Raw genomic sequence first — 9,533 nt, 5'->3', positions numbered from 1 at the left:
CCCCTCCTGCTTGTGCTCTCTCTCTAAAATAAACAAATAAATCTTAAAAAACATAAACAAAGCAAAACAAAAAAACTAGAAGTAAACATAGAGAAGAAAACCTCCTTGATATTGGTCTTGGCAATGATTTTTTAGATATGGTGCCAAAAAAACCAAGCAACAAAAGCAAAATCAATAAATGAGGGGCTATATCAAATTAAAGAGCTTTTACATAGCAAAAAAAAAAAAAAAATGAACAAAATGAAAAGATAACCTACAGAATGGAAGAAAATATTTACAAATCATATATTGGATAAGGGGCTAATGTCCAAAATATATTAAGATCTAATACAAGTCAATAACAACAAGAACAAAAGCAAACAATTGAATTTAAAAATGGGCAGAGAAACCGAATAGACATTTTTCCAAAGAAGACACCCAAATGGCTGACAGGTACATGAAAAGATGTTTAACATCACTAATCACCAGGGAAATGCAAATCAAAACCATGGTGAAATATCACTTCATACATGTTAGAATGCCTATGATCAAGAAAACAAGATATATCAAGTGTTGGTGAGGATATGGAGAAAAGGAAACCCTTCTGCATTGTTGGTATGACTTTTTCCATCTGGTTCTGTCATTGTCTCTTTCAGTTCAAGCTGGCAGTACAATGCAATTTGCATAAAACTCTTTTGCGTCTTCTATGAGTGTTATTGGGTTAAATTCACTAAACAAAGGCCACACCTGCAAATCACTTTGCAATCAGTACTTTTCTGCATGTGCTTCTGCTTAGGCTGCTGAGCAATACTGCCTTGCATTCTTAGAAGCTATTACTTGGCGTATCAGTTGTCCGAGGCATTGCCTAGGTGTGCCTGAGATTTTAAAAAAAGGATTTAACAGTCAGATCCTTGTTTTTATTATTAGACTGTTTATTAATAGACAACAGAATAATAACTTGCAAAAATATCCTTGTGTCAGTCCCTGAAACCTGTGAATATGTTACTTTACATGGCAAAAGGGACTTTGCAGATGTGATTAAGTGAAACGTTTTGAAATAGGGAGATTATCCGTTTGGGCCCAGTGTAATTACAAAGGTCTTTATAAAATATCCAGAGAGCCAGATTCAGAAAAGGGGATGTGATTACCTAACCAGAAGTCAGAGTGATATGGCCATGAGCAAGAACCGTGGACAGCTCTAGATGCTAAAAAAAGCAAAGAACAGATTCTCTCTTAGAGCGGCCAGAAGAAATACATCTTTGGTGACACCATGATTTCAGTCCTGTAAGACCCATTTTCGACTTCTGATCTCCAAAATGTAAGATAATAAATTTGTATTGTTTAAAACCTCTATGTTTGTGGTAATTTGTTACAGCAGAAATAGGAAATTAATGCAATGTGTTTTCCTGAATATGCCTTGTATTTGGTTCTGCTCAGATGAAATTGCTTAATTTTAACATGTTTCGCCACCTGGACAGCCAGGGAATTTTCAAACCCAGAGATCGTTGTTCCCTTATGTTCAACGATTCTTTTTTTTTTCTTTTTAAAAATCATTCTCTCGCATGTTACTATAACCATGAAGAAAGTAGGTGGCACATTCAACACTCTGCTTGGAAATATCCTTATCTAGATCACACACTACTTTAAGGAGTATTTTATCTCCTTTCCAATTATATCACACACTATCTGTGACTACACGAGCTCCTGGTTTCTTTCTCTCCCACCCCACCCCCCTGTTTTCCATTTATTATGAATAGATCACTGAGATTTATGTAAATGCAAGTTAAATTTTGTAAGAAACAGTTTTCAAAAGAGCAGGAATAAATATGTACTATAGTTTTATATATTGTAAAACCAGGGAAATAATAAAGAACTCAAGCTAATTGGGCAATTCAATTTCAAAAACTAAATTATTATGATTTAAAAATAATTTATTGATAAATACAAGGCTAATTTATAATGGTTATGTTGACTTGGTCATTATAGTTTGTCAAATATTTAACTTATTCTATTTTGCTACAGTTAATGAAATTTTTATTTACTTATTTAATAATGTCTGCTTTCTTCAATACTATATTGAAATCCATATACAATGCATTTTTAAAGGTGTGATTAAATTATATTTTGATTTGCACAGTAATAGTATTTACAGTGTTTTTTAGCACAACATAATGTATTATTCTGTAAAGCATCGACATACAATTTTATTTTATTTATTCAATTACGTGCAGGTGTCTCAGTGCTGGTTATTATGTTACAATAGTTTGGAAAAAATAAACTTGGAATTATATGCTTGCTTGGTAAATACATGTTATTAAGTAAATGGTTTCAGTGTAAAATATGATCTTTACTAAAATGATATATTTTGATTAGTACAAATGAAGTTTTTCTTAAAAGTCCTGAATATACTCTGATTATTTCTTTAGGAAAATTTCTATTAATCCTTTCTCTTACTGTGTTTTATGTTAATTCATTTTGCCACTGATAGACTATTGAAAAAGTAGAACTTATAAATTACACTTTTTCCACAAATTGTTCTTAATTGGACAGAAACACAATGGGGTATGATGATATTTTATAGGTTACTGTTATGTACATGTATACTCAGCAAACATCTAGCTGATAAAATTTCTGCATTCTCAAAAAGCCAACCTGCTACAGATAATCTCATCTGCTAGACTGACATTCTGTTCCCATATCCTGCTCTAATCATCATTCTTTAAGACCAGTTATTATTTTGTCTCTGGATATGTGAAGCTTGATAGAAATAAGACATTTAGATTGCTAACACACCCAGCTGTTAGCAACAATGTGTATACATTCTTAAATTAGTCGGTCATGAAAGGGTCAGGGGCTAAATGAATGTAACAGAAGCTAGGTAAATTTACTGCATCAGTTATGGAGTGTTGACCAAAAATTGCTGACTTGCATGGACATTGGAACAGGGTAAGTATATATATCAAGAGGTCAGGCTGAGGGCACTGAGTGCTTTAAGTTGGATCCAGGGATGCTGGAAGGGAGGTGAGAGGGCATTGAAAACTAACTTGGCCTATTTCAAAATTTTGCCTAGAGCTGTAATACACCTCTGTAAATATCTCCATTACTGATATGTGCCTGTCACACCTGTCATTTTGGCACATCATCATTATAGTCCAGATCTTTTTGAGTGTGAAGCCTGACTGCTGCTAACTGCCCATCCCCATGCTCTTTAAAAATCTTGCATTTCCTCCCTCATCTCTGACTTTCCTCTGTGTCTCCTCTACGTAAATGCATTAACATTTAACTTTATAATTGATTTCTATTCTTTTTTTCCATCTCCCTCGTGATTCCCCACTTAAAATTAAATACCTCTTGGTACCTGTGATTTCTCCCTATTTGGAAACATGAGAAAAGTAATAACCTAAAGGTAATTGCAAATTTCTTAGAGCAATACAAATTCAGTAATTAATGGAAAGAACCACATGATTGTTGGATGCTCAATATAAAATAATTGAATGTGTGACTGAAAAAACTTGACAGATTTACATCTGTTGTGTATAGATACATTTATTTGTTTTCTAGCTAACTCAACTGTGCTAATTCAGATATGATAATTCCATCAGAATAAACTGAATCTGAGTATCATCATATCAGATCATGTTGTTCTAGTTCTGATCATTTTAGAATACAGAAAAATAAAATAAATTATCTCATTTGTTCCCCAAAACTTATTTTCTTGGTTCTATTTTTATTTACAGAAATGTCAAGTTAAACTTTTTTTGTATGAAATGTATGGAAAGAACACCTCATAAGTGTCACCACATAATTGCTCACAACAAAAGTTTATGAGTCATACTTGAGTTTTTTTCCTCATTTCCAAATTCAACCTACTAGCAAATCCTTTGGTATTACTTTAAAAATATATTTTAAATCTATCCATTTATATCCATTTCTGGTGCCACCATCATAGGCCAAAGTATCATTTATCATAATCCAATTTCTTATATACTGTAGTAGCCTTTCAGGTTGGTTTCCTGTTTCATTTTATTTTGTTTTGCTGTTTCTGTGCTTTTCCAACCTTCTAACTCATTGAGGCCATCTTAACATTTCTCCTGAAGTCCTGTGGGCCATTTCCCAAAATAAAATATTTTGAATCACAGGAAAATAATTACATTTAAAAATCCCCTAAAATATTTGTAGAATGTAAATTGATTTATGTCACTATCCTGTTCAATGTATTTTCACTGAATTAAAAGAAGAAACTAGGGGCACCTGGTGGCTCAGTGGGTTGGGTGTCCAACTCTTGATTTTGGCTCAGGTCATGATCTCAGGGTCGTGGGATTGAGCCCTGCTTTGTCCCTCTCCCTCTGCTCCTCCCCCTGCTCATGCTCTCCATCTCTAAATAAATAATAAAATCTTTAAAAAACAACAACAAGCAAACAAAAAACAAAAAAAAAAAAAGAAAAGTACTAAACTACTTATCATGATCAGTGATCATGGCCTACCTGTTCAATATCATCTTTTCCCTTGCTTACCAGTCTCTACCTAAATATATTTTATTTTCCTTCAATTTCCAAATTCTTTCTGTCCTCATTCTGTTTGTTCTTTATTTCTTTCTCACATGTCACCTTAAAACCTCTGCCAATCTATATTCTTTTTTCTTGTACACTCAGTTTCCATAAAATAAAGGTGCATAAAGTATTGGTTCTAATCTTATTGAGTAAATTAATAACAGTAAATGAAATGTGGTCATTGCTTTCAAAAGGCCACTTGTTTAAACCTTCATTCCAAGAACCCTTAGATTTTTTTATGATATTTGCATTGTGTGAAAATTTGACACTTTCCAACACAATGTGTCATATATTGAGTTTGGACATGATAAAAATGCACTATATTTTTTGATAAGAGTTACTGACACATTGAAGTAGGAGAGAAGGGAACTTTTTATTAATTTTTTGAAATTGCTTGTCTATACTTCCATAAAATATAAAAGAATAAAAATGCCAATAGCCATCTTTTTTTACAATATATGGGAAAGTCCCAAAACTTAAATATTAAAACTGATAACTTTGTGGTGTAATGAAGTATATAAAAATAAGGTTTTCCTTTAGCATACACTGTGATTGAAATTAGTGATTCATGAAAATATATCATTGCTTAATTGGCTAAGCTCAGCGGTATGTACTAATCATCAGTGACAAAAATAGGAGTTAAAGCCACTAACTGCCTGCAAATTATTGAAGGGTAGTTCAAGAAAGGATTAAGTTGGGCAAGAGTTATTTATGAAAAGAGTCAACTGAGACAAAGTGCAGTAGCATTCATTATACTAATGAGGGGAAGCTCCTAAAATCACTTTTGAGGGCATTTCCTTAGGGTCAGAATTCAAACTAATGCCATTTTATTTTGATGTGGTTCATTGAAACTTAGTCTGGCATTTAAAAGATTGGACACATTATGATTAGGAGTAGAAAGTGGCTGAGTTTCCTGTCAGAGATTTAAAAAACAAGTACCGGGGCACCTGGGTGGCTCAGATGGTTAGGCCTCTGCCTTCGGCTCGGGTCGTGATCCCAGGGTCCTGGGATCGAGCCCCACATCGGGCTCCTGGCTCGGCGGGGAGTCTGCTTCTCCCTCTTCCTCTGCTTCTCCCCCTGCTCATGCTCTCTCTCTATATATATCTCTGAGTCTCAAATGAATAAGTAAAATCTTTAAAAAAAAATAAAATAAAATAAAAAACAAGTACCACCAAAATATAGTTCAAGTTTCTGATGAAATTTTTTTCAGAAATTTTTATCTAATTTATCTAAAATAATGAAATTTTGTCAACATTGCACAAGTTCCCCTGTGGTTTTAGTGCATTTGATTTTGAGATTAAAGAGCAAAATTTCTCATCTTTCCTTGTGAATAGAGATATGAGTAAGATCAACACTTTATATATGAAATAGTCCATAATTTATAAAGTGTATCCAGATATCCTTGCTAATTGATCTCTTTCCAAAGAACATATTTATGCCAGTAAAACTAATATATATGTTTCCATATATGTTTTATATGAACACCTGAATAAAGAACAATTCTGTTTCATATAACTTCAAAACTCTATGAATCTATTTTGAATGAAAGATGGATGGATACATGCTTTAATATTCTGTTATTTTGTTATTTCACCAAAATAATATAAAGAAAATAAGAATAAATTAACACAAATAATAATGTGAGTGGCAGAGACCTTGGAAATGATGAAACCTTTAAGGTATGATTAATAATTTAGCTCAGGTCAAAATGATATGAATATGTGCAGTTCAATATTTTCTTGTCTTTATCAGTCCAGCATTAGTCCTTTAGAAAGATGCTTAAAAAAATATCTATGATTGGTAGGTTAACACTGGCAAGGATGGGAGTACGTAACAGAAAGTAAGCTGTTGTATGTATGTGATAAGTTGGGGATAAGTTGGGGGGAAAGCCAGTTTTATTCTTAAAAGGTCACAGTTATAACATATGGTCATTTCTTGTGTTAACAGAACAGAGCTGGTGATCATAACTCAAAGATTTTGAAAACCAGTGAAACATTTCATATCTATGTACTACTAAGCAGATTTGAAATTCCTCACCACATGAGAACATTGTAAATATATTTATATATGCTTTGTTACTAATGTGATTATATCCCTAGAATTCTAACACTTGGCTGGTCTTACAATTTGTTGACATCTCCCCCCCCCCAAATAAAAGAAAATAAAAAATAAAGAAAAAAGAATGCTTTTTTACTGGGTAACAATATCATTATGATAGAGTCATTTAGATATACCTTTATTTGAGCTAAGGCTCCTCTTTAGTTATTTGACCAGTTTATAATTTCTATGGTTTGCAGTTCTTTTCTGATGTTTGAGTACATTTTGAGTAGCATAGTCATGTTTTTGCAGAGTGCTCAAGAAAACATGAAAAAATTTTTTTCCAAGTAAAGTTGTTAATTATTGCTCCTATTTAATGAACCAGGTAACAAATCCAGGTTTCTCAAACTTTTCCCGACTATACTCCCCTTTGTTCACAGTATATATCAGTTAGGAGATAATATTACAAATTGTTCCTAGAAATTTGTAGCTATAACTTACCTGTGCTTCATGATCTAGTTTTCTTACCTGCCTATTACAGATTTCCCCTGCTATCTGAAAGTATAGTGTTCCTATGAAAACTTTCATAAGTCAAAATGGCATAAAGTGCAGAAGCAATTACCATTAATTTATATGGAAAATTTTTTAGTGTTCCCAAACCCCCGAAATAATTTCTCTTCGGCTTTTCTGATACCTTAGGACACATCTTGCTAACGGATGCACAAAATAAGTCAAGATAAAGCGCAGATACTCAACAGACACAGTTGAAAGCTATGGCAGCCTGATGCTGAGATGCTGAGTGTAGATTCTGGGGAAGGAGCCTGGTGGGGCCGCTCTTGCCGCTTGCGTGTGCACTCCCTCTATAAGGGCTTGTTGCAAAACAAATGCCCAATGCCATTTGTGCTTTCACTCTTTTTCATAAAATCAAAAACCCTCTTCAGATTTCCTTTAGTTAACGAAAACAAGTACTAATGTAGGTCTCCCATAAAAGCGAAGTGGTGTAACACAGGCTTTCAAAATGTGGAAATACCTGTATGTCTGTCACTCTTTAGGTCTTCTGTGTGAGGCTATGGCGGCAGAATCATCCTTTCATGCTGCTAATGTTGATGTTAGCGATGGCAGCCGTGCCGTGAATATCCATCTAACGTAGTGATGCAGCTGTTTCCTACTGATGCTGAGGACGCGGATGCCTGAGTTCAGACGTCTTTCAAAGGTACTGACTATATTAATACCAATAGCGCTGATGCCTCAACACTCAGTGTGCCAGATCTTTGTTTTTCTTCTTCTTTTATTTCCATTTAGATGGAATTCTTACATTGTGACGGAAATATGAGCCCGCGAGAACTTATCTAGAGGACAGGCTTGGAGACAATAAGCACTTTTGACTATTTGAATTACCCTTCTTTTCAACTTTGACATAATGATCATGAACCAAATTTGTGAGATTCTACTTACTTTTTCCTTAAGGTGAATTCCTTCATTGGAATCCTCATATCCTCTTGCCCAGGCAAGATTGATTCCTAGGCTGTGCACGGTGTGGTTTCAAACTTGAATCCCTGCTGCTCTGAGCTATGCCAGCCAATTCCGCTGACTATGACATGGAAAAAAGGCATAAAAAAACATTTTGAAACAAAAAAGCCTGCAGTATATCTTGTTGACTATTGCAGTATTGGTACAAAAAGTGCCAGAAACAATATTCCGAGGACATTCAACTTTGAAGATACACTACTATTTATTTTTTAAGTTTATTTACAGGTTTCTTTTTATATGTTTTGCCCCACTGAAAGACAAGAGGTAGGGGGAGGAATATATCATGGCAATTGCACTGTCCAGTAAGTTGATCTATTAGTGTGTGTGTTTCTGTGTACATTTATGTCTGTGTTTAAAGCACCACCAAGTATTCTTATTTTTTATTAATGAAAAAAAAAGTTAAATGTGAAGAGTGATTGTTGCCCTTATGTTTTATTTGAAATTCTAGCCATTAAAATCATTTGACAAATCAATAGATAACTTTTTCACAACTCGAGGATCGGGGAGTTAAAAACATTCAAAGCAGAGGAAGAAATGCTGTGCTAGGTTTTTAATTTTCCTTCCTTCCTTCCTTCCTTCCTTCCTTCCTTCCTTCCTTCCTTCCTTCCTTCCTTCCTTCCTTCCTCCCTCCCTCCCTCCCTCCCTCCCTCCCTCCCTCCTTCCTTCCTTCCTTCCTTCCTTCCTTCCTTCCTTCCTCCTTTTCTTTCATTTTTGCCAAAGACATGCAAGACTTTTTCTTTTACCCCTTCACTTATTTTTCCAACCTCCTACCTCCCCCACTTCTGACAACCACCAGTCTGTGTCTATATATCTATGAGCTTGTGTTTTTTTTTAATTCCACATAAAGAGAGACTATTGTTATATACATACACACACAATTTCTTTATTTCTTCTGTCCACTGATGGACACTTAAGTTGTTTTTCCTCATCTTGGTTACTGTAAATAGTGCTGCAATGAATGTGGGGGTGCATATATCTTTTCAAATTAATATTTTCATTGTCTTTGGATAAATACCCAAAAGTGGAATTGCTAGAACATATGGTAGTTCTGTTTTTTAATTTTTTTTTTAAGATTTATTTATTTATCTGAGAGAGCGAGAGAGAGCAGAGAGAGGGGCAGAGGGAGAAGGAGCAGACTCTTCACTGAGCGCAGAGCTGGGCTCTTGGGTCCTAGGATCATGACTTGAGCCGAAATCAAGAGTTGGCAGATTTACTGGTGGAATCACCCAGGCGCCCCTATTTTTAATTTTTTGAAGAACCTCTGAACTATTTTCCATAGTGGCTGCACCAATTTACATTCGTACCAATAATACAAAAGAGTTCACTTTTTTTTTTACATCCTCACCAACACTTATTTCTTGTCTTTTTGATAGTAACTTTTCTAACAGGTGTGAGGTGATATCTCATTTCTCTGATGATCAGTGATGTTGAGCATCT

The 9,533-nt window shown here is 34.4% G+C and overlaps 1 long non-coding RNA gene across 1 annotated transcript; it reads left to right on the top strand.

The window, feature by feature from the left end:
* The first annotated feature begins 1,163 nt into the window (after positions 1 to 1,163).
* Positions 1,164 to 7,983, top strand: LOC118555209 (uncharacterized). Its single transcript, XR_004926846.2, has 3 exons — positions 1,164 to 1,297; positions 7,619 to 7,779; positions 7,869 to 7,983. It is a non-coding gene; the product is annotated as an uncharacterized LOC118555209 (long non-coding RNA).
* Positions 7,984 to 9,533: the final 1,550 nt, after the last annotated feature.

The sequence above is a fragment of the Halichoerus grypus genome, chromosome 1 (genome assembly GCF_964656455.1).
Source record: "Halichoerus grypus chromosome 1, mHalGry1.hap1.1, whole genome shotgun sequence".
Classification (NCBI taxonomy): Eukaryota; Metazoa; Chordata; class Mammalia; order Carnivora; family Phocidae; genus Halichoerus; species Halichoerus grypus.
Note: the sequence above shows the minus strand (reverse complement) of the source record. Positions and strands in the feature narration are given on the sequence as shown.